General features: G+C 42.4%; 1 long non-coding RNA gene and 1 pseudogene across 1 annotated transcript; one reads left to right on the forward strand and one right to left on the reverse strand.

Moving 5' to 3' along the window:
• Positions 1-1,677: 1,677 nt before the first annotated feature.
• On the reverse strand, positions 1,678-20,948 carry LOC135362039 (uncharacterized). Its single transcript, XR_010406327.1, has 4 exons — positions 20,739-20,948; positions 11,653-11,792; positions 8,614-8,644; positions 1,678-4,032 (listed from the first exon to the last, which is right to left on the reverse strand). It is a non-coding gene; the product is annotated as an uncharacterized LOC135362039 (long non-coding RNA).
• Positions 4,149-4,963, forward strand: LOC123842631 (alpha-1,6-mannosyl-glycoprotein 2-beta-N-acetylglucosaminyltransferase-like; annotated as a pseudogene).
• Positions 20,949-21,563: the final 615 nt, after the last annotated feature.

Below are 21,563 nucleotides of genomic sequence, written 5' to 3' on the forward strand. Positions count from 1 at the left end.
TTTTTCCATGAAGGAATGACAAATCATAAGAAAGATATAACTAGAAATTTCTCCAGCATTAATGAACTTGTGAAAAACCAATAAGATGTATTATTTTTATATATGCATAGTCAAAGTTTCTTTTTATGTAAAATACCGGCAAAGTAATGAGAACATAACACTGCCAAATATAGATTTGTGTATAAGCGTGAAAGGAAAACCTCACAATATCTTGTTTTTCTTTTGGTGTTTCTTAAAATTACTTATTTATTTATTTTAAATTAAAAAAATTGTACACACTTGGGTTTTACAACACAATGATGTATACACGTATACATAGTGAAATGGCTATTACAGTCAAGCTAATTAACATCTCCATCTCCTCGCATAATTACTTTGGGGGGGTGAGAGCACCGAAAATCTACTCTCTCAGCAAATTGCCAGGACTTGATAGGGTATTAACTGTCGCCACCACGCTGCACATCAGAATCTCTAGACTGATTCATCCCATGTAACCACAACCGTATCCTTTGACCAACAGCGCCCTCTTTCGGTGTTTTTAAAGCATAGAATGTGCAAGTCAACCCGCACATGGTCTTCCCTTCCTACCTGCCTGACTGGTTCCAACATCATACCTGGAGACAATGTCCTTAAGGGACTGCTTGAGCCAGTTCTAAGTAGCAGCCAAGTTCATTATATATATATATACACACACACATACCCGTATATGTAATATACATACATTAAAATCTCCCATTAGTTCTGCTTTTCGGGTTGAAGGCTGACTGATACAGATTGTGAGAGTGGTTCCAAAGGAACAGAATCTTAACAGTGTGTTCTCTGAATTTGTACTGGGTTTCCTGGACTACATCTCCAATTAGACTGGAAGGCTTTAATACCCTGTTTCCAATGGTAAAGTGGGCACTGTTAGTCCACAGCAGCAAGTGGCAAAAGCGGTAGTCAAAAGTTCACCTTTAGTTACCTATGATTAAGTGCCTATAAAAGACAAGTCTCTTTTTCCAAAGAAGACATCCAAATGGCCAACAGACACATGAAAAAGTGCTCAACATCGCTCGGCATCAGGGAAATCCAAATCAAAACCTCCATGAGATACCACCTCACACCAGTTAGAATGGCTAAAATTAACAAGTCAGGAAACGACAGATGTTGGCAGGGATGTGGAGAAAGGGGAACCCTCCTACACTGTGGGTGGGAATGCAAGCTGGTGCAGCCACTCTGGAAAACTGTATGGAGGTTCCTCAAAAAGTTGAAAATAGAGCTACCATATGATCCAGCAATTGCACTACTGGGTATTTACCCCAAAGATACAAAAGTAGGGATCCGAAGGGGTACGTGCACCCCGATGTTTATAGCAGCAATGTCCACAATAGCCAAACTGTGGAAAGAGCCAAGATGTCCATCGACAGATGAATGGATAAAGAAGATGTGGTATATATATATACAATGGAATATTATGCAGCCATCAAAAGGAATGAGATCTTGCCATTTGCAACAACGTGGATGGAACTGGAGGGTGTTATGCTGAGTGAAATAAGTCAAACAGAGAAAGACATGTATCATATGATCTCACTGATATGAGGAATTCTTAATCGCAGGAAACAAACTGGGTGTTGTTGGAGTGGGGGGTGGGGTGGGAGGGATGGGGTGACTGGGTGATAGACACTGGGGAGGGTATGTGCTCTGGTAAGCGCTGTGAATTGTGCAAGACTGTTGAATCTCAGATCTGTACCTGTGAAACAAATAATGCAATATATGTTAAGAAAAAAAAAAAGAAGAAGAAGGTAGCGGGAGGGGAAGAATGAAGCGGGGGAAATCGGAGGGGTAGACAAACCATGAGAGACGATGGACTCTGAAAAACAAACTGGGGGTTCTAGATGGGAGGGGGGTGGGAGGATGGGTTAGCCTGGTGGTGGGTATTGAGGAGGGCACGTTCTGCATGGAGCACTGGGTGTTATGCACAAACAATGAATCATGGAACACTTCATCTAAAACTAATGATGTAATGTATGGGGATTAACATAAGAATAAAAAAAAAAGACAAGTCTCTGGGTCACCAAGTATATGATATGTTAGAATATTTTCATCAAAATAAGGAAGATTATGAAGGAAAAAAATAGGAGTATTATGGAGTTGATTTGTTGTTTCTAAATGAGCTTCAGAACTTGAGGAGAGAAAAGACTGAGCTCGGAACCTTACAGTCCCAGATCAAGGTCCAAATGAAGGACCTGAAAAGTCCTGATACAGGCCTGAAAGAAATCATTCTCTTGTAGCCATGGGTGCAATATTTGGGGATTCCAGTTCCAAAGTTTAATCTTCGAGTGGCTGAATTACAGCACAAATTAAATTCACAACCTCACCAGGGCTCTTCTGTTAATATTAGGGCACTGATTGGGAGAAACAGGATACTGGAAATTGGAATGGGAATATATGGGTGCATGTCAATGAGTCCAGGTCCCCGAACCTCTAAATTATGTGTCTTTGCCAGCAGAGGCAGCCCTTCCACTCCTACCTGAAGAGGTTATTTCCCCTTTGCCTGAAGAACCTCTAAGGGTCTCACCTGAGATGGTGGCCTGGCAGGGCCCTGTTTATCCTCCTCTGTAGCTCCTACCATCACCTCTCACTGCTCCTTAACCTGTACCTAGACTCGAGGGCCCACAGGCCAAGACAGTGAGTGAAAAACTGAGACCCATGGCAAGATGTGATATTCACCAAAACAACAGCACGTCTTTTCCAATAGATATACAGTAGCCTGGGGTAAATGTGTGAGAATGGTTCTAAAGGTTGGGGTAAGGAGGTGGAAGCAGTATAATGTTGGATCCTGTTCATGTACAAGTTCTTGTGTGGACACATGTGTCTATGTCTCTTGAGTATGTACCTAGAAGTGAAATTGCTGGGTCATTTGGTAACTTTATGTGTAGTTTTTTCTTTTAAAGATTTTTTATTTATTTTTTGACAGAAAGAGAGACAGGGAGAGAGGGAACACAAGCAGGGGGAGTAGGAGAGGAAGAAGCAGGCTTCCCGTGGAGCAGGGAGCCCGATGTGGGGCTTGATCCCAGGACCCCGGGATCGTGACCTGAGCCAAAGGCAGACGCTTAACAACTGAGCCACCCAGGCGCCCCTATGTGTAGTTTTTTGATGACATGCCACCCTGTTGTGCCAGGATGCCCCATCATTTTGCATTCCCACCAGCAATGTGGGAGGGTTCCAGTCTCCTCAGGACACTTGTTAAACACCTGTTAACAGCTATCCCTGTGGGTGTGACGTGATAGCTCATTGTGGTTTTCATTCCCAGCTCCCTCCTGACTGATATGTTGAGGCTCTATTCCCGTGTTTAAGACTGTAAACATGAGGTCCCCCTCGCCTTGCTGGGTGTCAGCCAGGGGCCACTGTCAGGTCCTAGGTCCTCCTGCACACCTTCCCACGTGGACCCCTACACCTTCAAAGCGGCAACGCGTGGCAAATCCTTCTTGACTTCCTCTTCTCCCTGATCGAGATAGCTGCCTGCCTTTAAAGGACTCACCTGCGTGCGTCAGGCCCAGCCACAGGACATCTCAGGGACAGTGGAAATAGAGAGCTTCTGCCAGCTGCAAAAGCCCATCACAGGAGGTCACCGCCGGGGTGGGAGGAGGCTGCGGGGCCGTGGCAGCAGCGAGGACTAGGACGCGAGGGCGCTGGAGGACCAGGTCACGGAGCTGGGGTGCGGTAGGACGGCGGCGGTGGGACGCCTTCCCGGAGGACCAGGACCGGGCAGACCCCGAGCCCTGGCTCCCAGTGGCGGGGGCGATGGCCACGCTGCAGCTGCCGGGCGGGGACGTGCGGGGAGGGGGGGGTCCGGGGGCGCGGGCGAGCTGAGAGCCTTCAGGGCGCCCCCCCCCCCCCCACCATCCGGGGCCGAGGTGAGTCAGCGAGGGCAGCTGCGGGGTCTGGCGACGGCCCCGTAGGTTTCTGTCGGGTCCCGCAGGTGTCTGTCCTGGCACCATCCAGTCGTTCCTCAACGAGTCTCCAGGCAGTCGAGCAATCCCTTCCAAACAACTGTGTCAAGAGTGAAACAGTATGTTCCATTAATACCCTAACAATTTCATTGTAATACTTTTTACTGCTATGACAATTTTATATAAATTTTGCTATACTTAAAATAGGCTTTGAAAATGGAAAAGTGTACAAAATTCCAGATAAAATGATTAAGGGATGCAATTTAATAAGGTGACCCAAGAGACTGCCGCAGAGACCCGCGTAATGCAGCTTTGAAGATGGGGTGCGTTCACGCCCAATATCCCGACTCCTTCGGCCGCTAGGGAGGGGCCGAGTTCTCCCAAACCAAACATCGGTGGGGGAAGCGGCATTTTGTATGGGAAATTAGGACAACTGCTGGACTTGTGCTTATGCTGCTGGACTTGTGCTTATGCTAGACAAGGATCACTACTTAGCCTCAGGCTTTTACCGCGTCTTCAAAAGGATGGGAGAGTTAGAACAGCAAGAACGTCCTGAGTGCGATGTTCTCTCTCTAGGGACCCAGACTGCCGGGCGCAGTTTCTCCGGCACTGCAGACAAGCTGAAGACACTTGGCAAGCCACCGAGCATAGTATGGGGCTGGCCTTGACCCAGGATGTTGTATCAGAAGCTGAGTGAATGCAGACACTTTCTGTACTGATGATGATTATCTCTGGGACAGGATTCTTCAATATTTGACAGGACCCTGGCTGCCAACATTCTGGAAAGTGCGGTTCCTCAAGTTCCTAGCATTTTTCATGCTGGAGACTGGTATGCAGCACAAGAAAACCGGTAGGCCATCTGCCCAGAATGCCCAAATTGAGTCCCTCTTAAATAATAACAAAGGGCACATGTTTCCAGAAACTCTATCAGTGAGAAGTTCATTATGGCAGCCATTTCTCCACCCAGGAAACAGGGGTGGGGGGATATTAGGGACCATGAGCTCTGTAAAAGCTATAGAAGAGCACAGTGAAAAATCACAATTACAAAAGCAAAAATGACAGTCTTCTATCAGATGTTAGTCCAATCAGGATATATAATTGAATAAGAGGTTTGGGGAACTGGTTTCTGCTTTAATACAAAAAAGAAAAGGTTTTAGAAAAGGCATCCAAATATAAGTAAACTTTTCCAGTTATATCTGATTAAGATTTAAAACTTAGGTGTTCAGGGAAACAAGCCATAAGTGACTCTTAATGACAGAGAACAAACTGAGGGTTGATGGAGGGAGGTGAGTGGGGGATGGGCTAGATGAGGGATGGGCATTAAGGAGGGCACTTGTTGTGATGAGCACTGGGTGTTGTATGTAAGTGATGAATCGCTGAATTCTACTCCAGAAACTAATATTGCTCTGTATGTTAACTACCTAAAATTTAAATTTAAAAAATGATAAAAGGAAATACAATGAAAAAAATAAAACTTAGGTTTTCATTTGAGGGGTTGTATTTTATTTTGTTTTTTAAAGACTTTATTTATTTGAGGGGGGTGGGGGCAGAGGGAGAGGGAGAAGCAGAGACCTCACTGAGCAGGGAGCCCAATGTGGGCCTCGATCCCAGGACCCTGAGATTATGACCTGAGCTGAAGGCAGACGCTTAACCAACAGCCACCCAGGCACCCCAGAGGGTGCAATATTTTAAAGTTTAACTCCTAGCTGCTAAAGGTAATCATCGATGATGAGGGAAGGGGAAACCTTATTAAATTGCATCCCTTAATCATTTTATCTGGAATTTTGTACACTTTTCCATTTTCAAAGCCTATTTTAAGTATAGCAAAATTTATATAAAATTGTCATAGCAGTAAAAAGTATTACAATGAAATTGTTAGGGTATTAATGGAACATACTGTTTCACTCTTGACACAGTTGTTTGGAAGGGATTGCTTGACTGCTTTCAGAATTCAACAAATATGTTTTTAAACTCCCTGTCAGAGCGAGCTTTTTCCAGTATTATAGATTCCTGTACCATTGTGTTAAGATTTGCCTGTGCTTTGGGACCTTCATAAAACATACTCTCATTTGGAAAATATTTGATTGATAATGAAGTTTAAACATTGTTTTCACCTCACTGTAGAAATACCATTTTGTTTTTCTTTTAATGCTATCAAAATAAAACACTCACTTTTTCAGTAAAAACATCCCACCACAGCAGTATTCATACTAGTGTTTGAATAACCAGAAGCCTGGAATATGGTGGCGGGGGGGGGGGGCATAATTAGAATCCTGCCTCCTACAAAGGCCAAAGGACAGCTGCTACACTACAGTCCCACCTGGGACAGCTCTGAAGGACACTGGTGAAGGGTAAACCTCCCAGAGGGAAAATTTTGAGCAGTGCGCCTGCTTGTTCACTCTGCCTGGAGGAGAGATGGCCAGAAGTATGAGTGTATAACCATGCATGGGCCATGTCTGAGTCATTAGCTGAATGGTCAGGGACTTTGAAAATACATGATTGAAAGTTTGTGACAAGGAGGCCTAGGGAAGAGGTATATGGATACACCCATCCGAACAGACATATGATATGAAGTGTGTCCCATGGGTGATCAGCAAAGAATAAGCTTACCAGCGCAGAAGTTTAATAATCTGCTGGCTAGGGGACCCATTATGCAAATACCCATCAGGCCCTTCCTCAGCCGTCATGTCAGAACCCAGCGGCGCCCAGAACTAAGTGGCCAAGTGGCAGGGATGGAGGTTATACTCAGCAACATGGGCCTCCACTCACCAAGGCTGATCTCACTACAGCCGTTGCTGAGTGCCCAGTCTGCCAGAAGCAGAGGCCAACATGGAGCCTCTGATACGGAAGTCTCCAGAGTGATCAGATGACTACCAGGTGGCAGGGGGTTCATGGTGGAACACTTCTATTAAGGGAGGAGACATGCTTTGTTCTTACTCAGATAGACACTTACCTCTGGATATGGATTTTCCTTCCCACATTTAGTGTTTTTGAGAAACCAATATTTGTAGATTTGAAAACTGCCTTATTCACCATCACAGTATTCTAAAGAGCATCGTTTCTAAACAAGGAACCCATTTCATAGGAAATGAGTGCAGCAATTGAGCAATATTCATGTAATTCACTAGTCTTAGGTTTCTCCTCATCCTGAAGTGGAATGACTTTTGGAAGACCTCACTTGTTTCTAGCTAAGTGGCAGTAACTTGAGGATCTGGGACAACAGCCTCTAAGAGATGGTCATGATCTATCTAAGCATTTATATTCATAGGTATAAGGTGCTGTTCCTCTTATCACATGGATTTATGGATCCTGCAATCAAGGTATGGAAATGGGAGCGCCTCTCCTCACTATTACCCCAGCAAGACAATAGAAAATTTTTGCTTCCTGTCCCCACAACAACAGCTCTAGCTCTTCTGGACTAGAGGTCTTCGTTCTAAAGAAAGACATGCTTTCACCGGGGGATAAAACAATGACTCCATTGAATGGGAAGTTGAGACTTCCAGCTGGCCACTTTGGACTCCCCAGACCTTTCAATCAACAGGCAAAGAAGGGCTGTACTGTACTAGCTGGGGTGACTGAACCTGACTCTCAAAGGAAATTGAGTTCCTACTACAAAAGAGCTATGGAGGAGTAGGTCGGATACGTTTAGAAAGCTTCTTGATACTCCTGTGTTTCGTGATTAAAATTAATGGACAGCATATGTATATCACATCATCACGACGTACACTTTAAATATCTTACACTTTTATTTGTCAGTGAAGCTTGGAAAAAAGTCAATGGATAATTATAATAACCTAGCGGAGACAGAACATATAATGGCCCAACCATTCAAGAATGAAGGTTTGCAGGGCTCCTGGGTGGCTCAGTCAGTCAAGCGTCTGGCTCTTGGTTTCAGCTCAGGTCGTGATCTCAGGGTCATGAGATCGAGCCCCGCACCAGGCTCTGCACTCAGCTCGGAGTCTGCTTCAGATTCTCTCCCACTCCCTCTGCCCCTCCCTACCCTCCCCCCGCCCTCTGCTGTCTCGTGCATGCCCACGCACGTTCTCTCAGATAAAAAAGAGAAAGAAAGAAAAGAAAGAAAAGAAAGAAGAAAGAAAGAAAGAAAGAAAGAAAGAAAGAAAGAAAGAAAGAAAGAAGAAAGAAAAGAAAAGAAAGAAGAAAGAAAGAAAGAAAGAAAGAAAGAAAGAAAGAAAGAAAGAAAAGAAAAGAAAAGAAAAGAAAAGAAAGAAGGTTCGAGTCATCTCCCCAGGCAAAGAATCATGAGGCGCTGAGGTGCAGCCGAGGACAGCAGTAGTGAAAGAAGGCAGGGGTCAGTGCAGCAACATGACTTGCTGCAGACACCAGGACTGTAGTAGGATTTTGCCTCAAGAGTTAATACCGTACCCTTCCTCTAGTGGGAAAACAAAGAAGAAAGCAAACTATATTTTCAGTGGATATTCTTAAGGCCAAAGCCAAATTTTACTGATGGAGAATCACAACATTAAAAGGCTCCACTGCTTTGCCGTAACCTCTTGACGGCAATTCCCTTGAGTGTCACAGTCTAGGAAGCCAGCAATATCCAGCACCATTCTACAGCACAGCAAACTTGTCCCTGTTTCTCACAGATAGATGTGGTAACAGGCTATGTTTGTGATGTAATTAACTTTGTTGTGAAGATGGTGAAAATTACTTTTTCTAGTACCTTCTCAAGGTCGTGAATCCTTTTTTTAAACCTGAAAATGAACAGAAATGTCATTAACCAAGAGATGCTTAAAACACCATTCCGTGTAAGACATTGTGGGCGATACAAAAAGGAGCTTACAGTGTACATGGGACTATAAAATGAATCTTCATGGAAAGTTGCAGGATACTAAACACACAAAAATCAATTGTGTTTCTGTACACTAACAATGAAAAATCTGAAATGGAAATGAAGAAAACAATTCCATTTATAATAGCATCAAAAAGAATAAAACACTTAGAAGGGCACCTGGTGGCTCAGTCAGTTAAGCGTCTGACTCTTGGATTCAGCTCGGGTCATGATCTCAGGGTCCTGGGATCGAGCCCTGCGTTGGGCTCCATGCTCAGTGGAGAAACTGCTGGAGATTTTCTCTCCCTTTCCATCTCCCTATGTCCCTCCCCGCCTTGTGTACTTGCACGCTCTCTCTCTCTCTCTCTAAAATAAATAATTCTTGAAAAAAAGAAGAAAATACTTAGAAACAAACCTAACAAAGCAAGTGAAAGATTTGTACATTGAAAACTATAAAACATTGCTGAAATGGGGCTCGGTCAGTAGAGCATGTGACTCTTGATCTCAGGGTCATGAGTTCAAGCCCCATGATGGGTGTAGAGTTTACTTTAAAAAATTGCTGAAAAAAAATGAAGATGACACAAATAAATGGAAACACATCCCATGTCCATGGGTTGGAAGATTTAATATCGGTAAGATGTTTATACTACCCAAAGCAATCTACAATGTAATCCCTATCAAAACTGCAATGGTGGGGCACCTGGGTGGCTCAGTCATTGGGTGTCTGCCTTCAGCTCGGGTCATGATCCCGGGGTCCTGGGATCGAGCCCCACATCGGGCTCCCTGCTCAGCAGGGGGCCTGCTTCTCCCCCTCCCGCTCCCCCTGCTTGTGTTCCCTCTCTCGCTGTGTCTCTCTCTGTCAAATAAATAAATAAAATCTTTTTAAAAAAGAAGAATAAGAAAAATCTTTAAAAAAAAAAGAAATCAACTACTACAACATTCAAAAAAAAAAAAAACTGCAATGGTGTTTTGTGCAGAAATAGAAAAATTCATCCTAAAAATTCATATGGAATCTCAGGAGACACTGAATAGCCAAAACTATTTTGAAAAGGAAGAATAAAATTGGAAGACTCACATTCCTGATTCTAAAATGTATTATAAAGCTTCAGTAATTAAAACAGAGTGGTAATGGCATAAAGATACACAAATAGACCAATAGAATAGAGATCCTAGAAATAAATCCTTGCATATATGGTCAAATGTGCGTCTATGAGAGTGTCAAGACCATTCAATGAGGAAAGGAGTCTCTTCAAAAAAAATGTTACACGGGGGGGCATGTGGCTTGTTCAGTCACTAGAGCATGTGACTCTTGATCTCAGGGTTATGAGTTCAAGTTCTACATTGGGTGTAGAGCTTACTTTTAAAAAAAATTTAAATGGTATTGGGATGGAACATTACTCAGACATCAGAAAGGATGAGTACCCACCACTTGCACTGACATGGATGGAACTGGAAGGGATTATGCTAAGTGAAATATGTCAAACAGAGAGAGACAATTATCATATCGTTTCACTCATATGTGGAACATAAGGAATAGCATGGAGGACCACAGGGAAAGGGAGGGAAAACTGAACAGGAAGAAATCAGAGAAGGAGACAAACCGTGAGAGACTCTGGGAACCAAACTGAGGGTTACAGAAGGGAGGGGGTTGGAGGGATGGGGTAACCAGGTGATGGGTATTAAGGAGAACACATGTGATGAGCACTGGGTATTATACACAACTAATGATTCATTGGACACTGCATCAAAAACTATATGCTGGCTAACTGAACATAATAATAAAAAAATAATACACATAAATAAACAAACTGGGAAAACTGGATACCCACATAAAAAAGAATAAAGTTGGGCCCTTATCTAACACCATAAATAAAAATTAACTCAGAATGGATTAAAGACCTAAATGTAAGACCTAAAACTATAAAACTCCTGAAAGAAAACATAGGGGGAAAGCTTCATGACATTGGACTTGGCAATAATTTCCTTTTTCAAAAGATTTATTTATTCATTTTGGGGGGGAGGGGCGGAGGGAGAGAAGCAGCAAGCAGACTCCCCGCTGAGCATGGAACCTGACCCAGGGCTCAATCCATGACCCATGAGACCATGACCTGAGCCGAAACCAAGAACTGGACACTCAACCGACGGAGCCACCCAGGCGCCCCAGTGATTTCCTAGCTATAACACCAAAAGCCAAAATAGACAGTGCTGTATGTAGAGAAGGTATGTACAAGGGAGGAAGTTCAGGAGTTCAGTTTAAACACATGGAATGGGTTGAGTTTTAAATGTCTCTTAGACATGCAAGTGGAGATACCATGTATGCATTTGAATTTGAGTCTGGAGTTCAGGAGTAAGTTGTAATCTAGAGGTATCAATTTGGGAGTTGTTGAAATACACATCATCATATTTAAAGTTCCAAGACTACATGGGATCATCTAGGGAGAGGGTATATTCAAGGGAAGAAGGCCCAAGATCAGGATTAGTGGCCCTACAATATTTAGTGGTGGGAATGAAAAGAAACAACTAGAAAAGGGGAATGAAAAAGAGTCCCAGTAAGAGGGGAAGAAATCAGGAAAATGTGGTTTCTAGAAACCCAAGAAGGTTTTCATGAAGGACTGAGTGAATGACTGTGTCAAATACTGCTGAGAAGTTAAAGACAACATGCAGCAGACACTGGGGACTTGACAAGGACAGTTTCAGTGGGGCAGTGGAGGCAGAAGCCAGACCACACTGGGTTAGAGGATGAACAGGAGGTGAGAACATGCAGAGAGCGAGTGCAGGCCCATCGTCCTGTGAAGCCCATCATCTCCTACTGCCCCAGAGACCTGCTTCATCCTACTAACCCTTGCAGCAACTCCAATGGTTACAGCTTATTAGATTCTTTCCCTTCTACTTACAAACATTCTCATATCTGTTTCTCAAAGACATAATTACCATCTTCCTTCCTATTTCATTCACAGCAAGGCCATCCTCTACCTTCTCTTAGAGGACAAAGGACTGTCGGGTTCTCCAGGATTTTTCATTTTGTTTTCAAGCCCTGCAGCAAACTCATCTGCTTCATCCGTTATCAGTCACTGAAAAAAATCAATCAACATTTTCCATTAGTGACAAAAATGCAACTGTTGCAAAGTTGGAAAGTGCATATGTGTCTAAAATCATGTATTTGCATCATTAATGTAGGTTTTAATCATGCAGCAAAAATTTACCATCCACCAAGAAATGCTCTGTTCTCAGAAATGCAACTTAATTTTAATCCAGTCTAAGTGGAATGAGGAGGAAGTGAAAATACAAAGTGTTGTCTAAAGCCAAACATGATACAACCATGATTCATCAAAATGTTTGGGGAATGAGTGGCTCTCATCAACCAAAAGAAGCCATACACATGGTCACCCATTAAAGAAGTATAACCCATTCTGTGTTAACCCTCTTTAGGGGAAATCATTCGTGCGTGTGCGTGTCTTTTTATGCTTTAAACTCATCATTAACAAAATTGATTACCACTTAACTTAATGCTATACATAGATGGTGAAGGGTAGGGTACTTTGAAAATATAAGTCCCCAAACACAGGGAGATTCAAATATGTACACCTAGGTGCCAGGTAGAGAGGGGTGCTTTTCGATGTTGGGGGATATGGACCAGAAGTATAGAAGGTTATCTTTAAAAAAAAAAAAAAAAAAAAAAAGCTTATCTTTAAGCTGTTATCATCCAAGAATAACCAAAACTATGCCCGTTATTTGAATAAAATCACAAGAAACAATTTTTCATGCAATTTGCATTTCCCACAATAGAAGAGTACAAAGAGGGTGAAAACATTTCATTGAGCATTTACTACCTGCCAGGTACTATTCTAAATGCTTTACCTGTAACTCACTTAATCCTCTGCAGAGCCCTGTGAACTAGGTGTGACTATCATCCTCATTGTTATAAATTTCATGAAAGAAATTGAGGAAGACACAAAGAAATGGAAAAACGTTCCATGCTCATGGATTGGAAGAACAAATATTGTGAAGATGTCAATGCTACCTAGAGCAATCTACACATTCAATGCAATCCCCATCAAAATACCATCCACTTTTTTCAAAGAAATGGAACAAGTAATCCTAAAATTTGTATGGAACCAGAAAAGACCCCGCATAGCCAGAGGAATGTTGAAAAAGAAAAGCAAAGCTGGTGGCATCACAATTCCGGACTTCCAGCTCTATGACAAAGCTGTCATCATCAAGACAGTACGGTACTGGCACAAAAACAGACACATCAATCAGTGGAACAGAATAGAGAGCCCAGAAATGGACCCTCAACTCTATGGCCAACTAATCTTCAACAAAGCAGGAAAGAATGTCCAATGGAAAAAAGACAGTCTCTTCAACAAACGGTGTTGGGAAAATTGGACAGCCACATGCAGAAGACTGAAACTGGACCATTTCCTTACACCACACACAAAAATAGACTCAAAATGGATGAAAGACCTCAATGTGAGACAGGAGTCCATCAAAATCCTTAAGGAGAACACAGGCAGCAACCTCTTCGACCTCAGCCACAGCAACTTCTTCCTAGAAACATCGCCAAAGGCAAGGGAAGCAAGGGCAAAAATGAACTATTGGGACTTCATCAAGATAAAAAGCTTTTGCATGGCAAAGGAAACAGTCAACAAAACCAAAAGACAACCGACAGAATGGGAGAAGATATTTGCAAATGACATATCAGATAAAGGGCTAGTATCCAAAATCTATAAAGAACTTTTCAAACTCAACACCCAAGGAACAAATAATCCAATCAAGAAATGGGCAGAAGACATGAACAGACATTTTTCCAAAGAAGACATCCAAATGGCCAACAGACACATGAAAAAGTGCTCAACATCACTCGGCATCAGGGAAATCCAAATCAAAACCTCAATGAGATACCACCTCACACCAGTCAGAATGGCTAAAATTAACAAGTCAGGAAATGACAGATGTTGGCGGGGATGCGGAGAAAGGGGAACCCTCCTACACTGTTGGTGGGAATGCAAGCTGGTGCAACCACTCTGGAAAACAGTATGGAGGTGCCTCAAAAAGTTGAAAATAGAGCTACCCTAGGACTCAGCAATTGCACTACTGGGTATTTACCCCAAAGATACAAATGCAGTGATCCGAAGGGGTACGTGCACCCCAATGTTTATAGCAGCGATGTCCACAATAGCCAAACTATGGAAAGAGCCAAGATGTCCATCGACAGATGAATGGATAAAGAAGATGTGGTATATATATATACAATGGAATATTATGCAGCCATCAAAAGGAATGAGATCTTGCCATTTGCAACAATGTGGATGGAACTGGAGGGTATTATGCTGAGCGAAATAAGTCAATCGGAGAAAGACATGTATCATATGATCTCACTGATATGAGGAATTCTATTTTTAAATATTTTGTTATGTTAATCACCATACATTACATCATTAGTTTTTGATGTAGTGTTCCATGATTCACTGTTTGTGCATAACACCCAGCGCCCCATGCAGAACGTGCCCTCTTTAATACCCATCACCAGGCTAACCCATCCTCCCACCCCCCTCCCCTCTAGAACCCTCAGTTTGTTTTCAGAGTCCATCATCTCTCATGGTTCGTCTACCCCTCCGATTTCCCCCCCCTTCATTCTTCCCCTCCTGCTATCTTCTTCTTTTTTTTTTCTTAACATATATTGCATTATTTGTTTCAGAAGTACAGATCTGTGATTCAACAGTCTTGCACAATTCACAGCGTTCACCATAGCACATACCCTCCCCAATGTCTATCACCCAGCCACCCCATCCCTCCCACCCCAACCCCCACTCCAGCAACCCTCAGTTTGTTTCCTGAGATTAAGAATTCCTCATATCAGTGAGGTCATATGATACATGTCTTTCTCTGATTGACTTATTTCGCTCAGCATAACACTCTCCAGTTCCATCCACGTTGTTGCAAATGGCAAGATCTCATTCCTTTTGATGGCTGCATAATATTCCATTGTATATATATATACCACATCTTCTTTATCCATTCATCTGTCGATGGACATCTTGGCTCTTTCCATAGTTTGGCTATTGTGGACATCGCTGCTATAAACATTGGGGTGCACGTACCCCTTCGGATCACTGCATTTGTATCTTTGGGGTAAATACCCAGTAGTGCAATTGCTGAGTCCTAGGGTAGCTCTATTTTCAACTTTTTGAGGCACCTCCATACTGTTTTCCAGAGTGGTTGCACCAGCTTGCATTCCCACCAACAGTGTAGGAGGGTTCCCCTTTCTCCGCATCCCCGCCAACATCTGTCATTTCCTGACTTGTTAATTTTAGCCATTCTGACTGGTGTGAGGTGGTATCTCATTGAGGTTTTGATTTGGATTTCCCTGATGCCGAGTGATGTTGAGCACTTTTTCATGTGTCTGTTGGCCATTTGGATGTCTTCTTTGGAAAAATGTCTGTTCATGTCTTCTGCCCATTTCTTGATTGGATTATTTGTTCCTTGGGTGTTGAGTTTGAAAAGTTCTTTATAGATTTTGGATACTAGCCCTTTATCTGATATGTCATTTGCAAATATCTTCTCCCATTCTGTCGGTTGTCTTTTGGTTTTGTTGACTGTTTCCTTTGCCATGCAAAAGCTTTTTATCTTGATGAAGTCCCAATAGTTCATTTTTGCCCTTGCTTCCCTTGCCTTTGGCGATGTTTCTAGGAAGAAGTTGCTGTGGCTGAGGTCGAAGAGGTTGCTGCCTGTGTTCTCCTTAAGGATTTTGATGGACTCCTGTCTCACATTGAGGTCTTTCATCCATTTTGAGTCTATTTTTGTGTGTGGTGTAAGGAAATGGTCCAGTTTCAGTCTTCTGCATGTGGCTGTCCAATTTTCCCAACACCGTTTGTTGAAGAGACTGTCTTTTTTCCATTGGACATTCTTTCCTGCTTTGTTGAAGATTAGTTGGCCATAGAGTTGAGGGTCCATTTCTGGGCTCTCTATTCTGTTCCACTGATTGATGTGTCTGTTTTTGTGCCAGTACCGTACTGTCTTGATGATGACAGCTTTGTCATAGAGCTGGAAGTCCGGAATTGTGATGCCACCAGCTTTGCTTTTCTTTTTCAACATTCCTCTGGCTATGCGGGGTCTTTTCTGGTTCCATACAAATTTTAGGATTACTTGTTCCATTTCTTTGAAAAAAGTGGATGGTATTTTGATGGGGATTGCATTGAATGTGTAGATTGCTCTAGGTAGCATTGACATCTTCACAATATTTGTTCTTCCAATCCATGAGCATGGAACGTTTTTCCATTTCTTTGTGTCTTCCTCAATTTCTTTCATGAGTATTTTATAGTTTTCTGAGTACAGATCCTTTGCCTCTTTGGTTAGATTTATTCCTAGGTATCTTATGGTTTTGGGTGCAATTGTAAATGGGATTGACTCCTTAATTTCTCTTTCTTCTGTCTTGTTGTTGGTGTATAGGAATGCCACTGATTTCTGTGCATTGATTTTATATCCTGCCACTTTACTGAATTCCTGTATGAGTTCTAGCAGTTTTGGGGTGGAGTCTTTTGCGTTTTCCACATAAAGGATCATATCATCTGCAAAGAGTGAGAGTTTGACTTCTTCTTTGCCGATTTGGATGTTTTTTATTTCTTTTTGTTGTCTGATTGCTGTGGCTAGGACTTCTAATACTGTGTTGAATAGCAGTGGTGATAGTGGACATCCCTGCTGCGTTCCTGACCTTAGGGGGAAAGCTCTCAGTTTTTCCCCATTGAGAATGATATTCACTGTAGGTTTTTCATAGATGGCTTTTATGATATTGAGGTATGTACCCTCTATCCCCATACTCTGAAGAGTTTTGAACAAGAAAGGATGCTGTACTTTGTCAAATGCTTTTTCTGCATCTATTGAGAGGATCATATGGTTCTTGTTCTTTCTTTTGTTAAGGTATTGTATCACGTTGATTGATTTGCAGATGTTGAACCAACCTTGCAGCCCAGGTATAAATCCCACTTGGTCGTGGTGAATAATCCTTTTAATGTACTGTTGGGTCCTATTAGCTAGTATTTTGGTGAGAATTTTTGCATCCATGCTCATCAAGGATATTGGTCTGTAATTCTCCTTTTTGATTGGGTCTTTGTCTGGTTTGGGGATCAAGGTAATGGTGGCCTCAGAAAACGAGTTTGGAAGTTTTCCTTCCATTTCTATTTTTTGGAACAGTTTCAGAAGAATAGGTATTAATTCTTCTTGAAATGTTTGGTAGAATTCCCCTGGGAAGCCATCTGGCCCTGGGATTTTGTTTGTTGGGACATTTTTGATGACTGCTTCAATTTCCTTAGTGGTTATAGGTCTGTTCAGGTTTTCTATTTCTTCCTGGTTCAGTTTTGGTAGTTGATACATCTCTAGGAATGCATCTGTTTCTTCCAAGTTATCTAATTTGCTGGCATATAGTTGCTCATAATATGTTCTTATAATTGTTTGTATTTCTTTGGTGTTGGTTGTGATCTCTCCTCTTTCATTCATGATTTTGTTGATTTGGGTCATTTCTCTTTTCTTTTTGGTAAGTCTGGCCAGGGGTTTATCAATCTTGTTAATTCTTTCAAAGAACCAGCTCCTAGGTTTGTTGATCTGTTCTACTGTTCTTACGGTTTCTATTTCATTGCTTTCTGCTCTGATCTTTATTATTTCTCTTCTCCTGCTGGGTTTAGGCTTTATTTGCTGTTCTTTCTCCAGCTACTTTAGGTGTAGGGTTAGGTTGTGTATTTGAGAACTGTCTTGTTTCTTGAGAAAGCCTTGTATTGCTATATACTTTCCTCTTAGGACTGCCTTTGCTGCATCCCAAAGGTTTTGAACCATTGTGTTTTCATTTTCATTGGTTTCCATGAATTTTTTTAATTCTTCTTTAATTTCCTGGTTGACCCATTCATTCTTTAGTAGGATGCTCTTTAGCCTCCATGTATTTGAGTTCTTTCCGACTTTCCTCTTGTGATTGACTTCTAGTTTCAAAGCATTGTGGTCTGAAAATAGGCAGGGAATGATCTCAATCTTTTGGTACCAGTTGAGACCTGATTTTTGACCTAGGGTGTGATCTATTCTGGAGAATGTTCCATGGGCACTAGAGAAGAATGTGTATTCCATTGCTTTGGGATGAAATGTTCTGAATATGTCTGTGAAGTCCATTTGGTCCAGTGTGTCATTTAAAGTCTTTATTTCCTTGTTGATCTTTTGCTTAGATGATCTGTCCATTTCAGTGAGGGGGGTGTTAAAGTCCCCCACTATTATTGTATTGTTGTTGATGTGTTTCTTTACTTTTGTTATTAATTGCCTTATATAATTGGCTGCTCCCATGTTAGGGGCATAGATATTTACAATTGTTAGATCTTCTTGTTGGATAGACCCTTTAAGTAGGATATAGTGTCCTTCTCCATCTCTTATTACAGTCTTTGGTTTAAAATCTAATTTGTCTGATAGAAGGATTGCCACCCCAGCTTTCTTTTGGTGTCCATTAGCATGGTAAATGGTTTTCCACCTCCTCACTTTCAATCTGGAGGTGTCTTTGGGTCTAAAATGAGTCTCTTGCAGACAGCATATCGATGGGTCTTGTTTTTTAATCAATCTGGTAGCCTGTGTCTTTTGATTGGGGCATTTAGCCCATTCACATTCAGGGTAACTATTGAAAGATATGAATTTAGTGCCATTGTATTGCCTATAAGGTGACTGTTACTGTATATTGTCTGTGTTCCTTTCTGGTCTATGTTGCTTTTAGGCTCTCTCTTTGCTTAGAGGACCCCTTTCAATATTTCTTGTAGGGTTGGTTTCGTGTTTGCAAATTCCTTTAGTTTTTGTTTGTCCTGGAAGCTTTTTATCTCTCCTTTCTATTTTCAATGACAGCCTAGCTGGATATAGTATTCTTGGCTGCATATTTTTCTCATTTAGTGCTCTAAATATATCATGCCAGTCCTTTCTGGCCTGCCAGGTCTCTGTGGATAGGTCTGTTGCCAATCTAATGTTTCTACCATCATAGGTTACATATCTCTTCTCCCGAGCTGCTTTCAGGATTTTCTCTTTGTCTCTGAGACTCGTAAGTTTTACTATTAGATGTCGAGGTGTTGACCTATTTTTATTGATTTTGAGAGGGGTTCTTTGTGCCTCCTGGATTTTGATGCCTATTTCCTTCCCCAAATTAGGGAAGTTCTCTGCTATAATTTGCTCCAATATACCTTCTGCCCCTCTCTCTCTTTCTTCTTCTGGGATCCCAATTATTCTAATGTTGTTTCATCTTATGATATCACTTATCTCTTGAATTCTGCCCTCGTGATCCAGTAGTTGTTTATCTCTCTTTTTCTCAGCTTCTTTATTTTCCATCATTCGGTCTTCTATATCACTGATTCTCTCTTCTGCCTCATTTATCCTAGCAGTTAGCACCCCCATTTTTGATTGCACCTCATTAATAGCCTTTTTTATTTCAACTTGGTTAGATTTTCGTCCTTTTATTTCTCCAGAAAGGGTTTCTCTAGTATCTTCCATGCTTTTTTTCAAGCCCAGCTAGTATCTTTAAAGTTATGACTCTGAACTCTAGATCCGACATCGTACTAATGTCCGTACTGAGTAGGTCCCTGGCAGTCGGTACTACCTCTTGTTCTTTTTGTTGAGGTGATTTTTTTCTGTCTTGTCATTTTGTCCAGAGGAGAATAGGTGAATGAGAGAACAAAATGCTAACATGGTAACAACATCCCCAGAAAATATACTCTAAACAAATCAGAAAAGACCTGAACCCGGGGGGAAAAGAAAGGGAAAGAAAGAAAAAAGAAAAAGATAAAAACAAACAAAAACAGAACAAAACAAAACAAAATAAAACAGAATATGATCAAATATGATCAGGCTGGTGCATAGATCAGTGTCACACACTAGATTTTGGGTATATTTTGGTCTGTTAGAAGAAAGTGCCTCCCAAAATTTTAAAGAAAGAAAAACTTATATATGTACAAAAATAAGGGTTGATATGATGAAGGGATAGAATATGACTCTAAGAATGAAAAATAAAAATATTTTTTAAAAAAGGGATTGATAAGATGTTGGTTGAAAAAGGAAAAAAGAAAAATTCAAAAAAAAAAGTTAAAAAAAATTTAACTTTGAAAGACTAAAGAATCATGGTAAAAAAAGCCATGGTTTCTATGTGCAGTATTCCCCTAGCGCTGGAGTTCTGCCATTCTCATTAATCAGTAAACTTGGTCTTGGCTGGCTGTTCTCACTGATCTTCTGGGGGAGGGGCCTGTTGCCGTGGTTCCCAAATGTCTTTGCCGGTGGCGGAATTGCCCCGCCCTTGCCCGGTCCGGGCTAAGTAATCTGCTTGGGTTTGCTCTCGGGAGCTTTTGTTCCCTGCAAGCTTTCCGTACAGCTTTGGAGGCAGAGAGTGAAAATGGCGGCCTCCCAATCTCTGCCCCGGAGGAGCCGAGAACTTGGGGCCCCGCTCCTCAATGCACCCCCAGAGAAAAGCAGTCAGTCACTCCCATTTCCTGGTCTCCAGCCACACTCCGTGCTCACCCGGCCTGTGACCGAGCGTTTCTATCTCTGGCACCCGACCCCGTGTGGTCTCCAGACCCAGCAGATCCCTGTGGTGCGCTCCTGCGCCGCTCCTCCCAGGGGAGGAAGGGGAGTCTCCCCGGATCTGCCGCTTCTGGGTCCCTGCTGGAGGAGCAGTGGCCCGACTGTGCCGTGGATCACGGTTTATGGCAATCCCGAGCTGAGAGCCCGTGCCTGGGCTCCGTCTCTGCAGCCGGCTTCCCCGCTCCGATCCCTGGGTGCTGCACTCAGGCACCCTCAGTCTTTCTGTGACCCCAAAGGTCCTGAGACCACACTGTCCCACGAGGGTTCCCCCCCGCCGCTTAGCCACCGGAGTGACGTCCCTCAGCGGAGGCGACTTCTAAAAGTTCCGATTTTGTGCTCCGCAGCTCTATCACTTGCCAGAAGCGGCCAACGGAGGCCCCCTCCCCCCCCCGGCTATCCTCCCGAATATCACCTCGGATTCACTTCTCCGCACGTCCTACCTTCCAGAAAGTGGTCGCTTTTCTGTTCAGAGAGTTGTTGCTATTCTTTTCTTCGATCTCCTGTTGAGTTTGTAGGTGTTCAGAATGGTTTGATCCCTATCCAGCTGAATTCCTGGGACCAGATGAAATTTAGGTCTCCTACTCCTCCGCCATCTTGCTCCCGATATGAGGAATTCTTAATCTCAGTTAACAAACTGAGGGTTGCTGGAATGGTGGGGGGGGGGAGGGATGGGGTGGCTGGGTGATGGACATTGGGGAGGGTATGTGCTATGGTGAGCACTGTGAACTGTGTAAGACTGATGAATCACAGACCTGTACCTCTGAAACAAATAATACATTATATGTTAAAAAAAAAAAAAAAAAAGGAGATAGTAGGAAGGGAAAAATGAAGGGGGGGGAATCAGAGGGGGAGACGAACCATGAGATACTATGGACGCTGAGAAACAAACTGAGGGTTCCAAAGGGGAGGGGGGTGGGGGGATGGGTATTAAAGAGGGCACGTATTGAATGGAGCACTGGGTGTTATATGCAAACAATGAATCAGGGAACACTACATCAAAAAGATAAATAAATAGAGAAAAAAATAAAAAATAAAAATAATGATAACAAAGAGTAAGATATAAGGTTAGCATACAAAACTCAATTGCTTTCCTAAATACCAACAATTAAAACTGGAATTTGAAATTTAAAAAACAATACCATTTGCAACAACAGTATTGTGTTGGCTATTCAGGGTCTTTCATCTTTCCCTATAATCTTTACAGCCAGTTTGTCAATAACTACAAAATAACTTGCTGAGATTTTGATTGGAATTACTTTGAATCC

The sequence above is a fragment of the Mirounga angustirostris genome, unplaced genomic scaffold, assembly GCF_029215605.1.
Source record: "Mirounga angustirostris isolate CCGP_5_RB_7025 unplaced genomic scaffold, mMirAng1.0.hap1 SCAF_11, whole genome shotgun sequence".
In the NCBI taxonomy this organism is placed as follows: Eukaryota; Metazoa; Chordata; class Mammalia; order Carnivora; family Phocidae; genus Mirounga; species Mirounga angustirostris.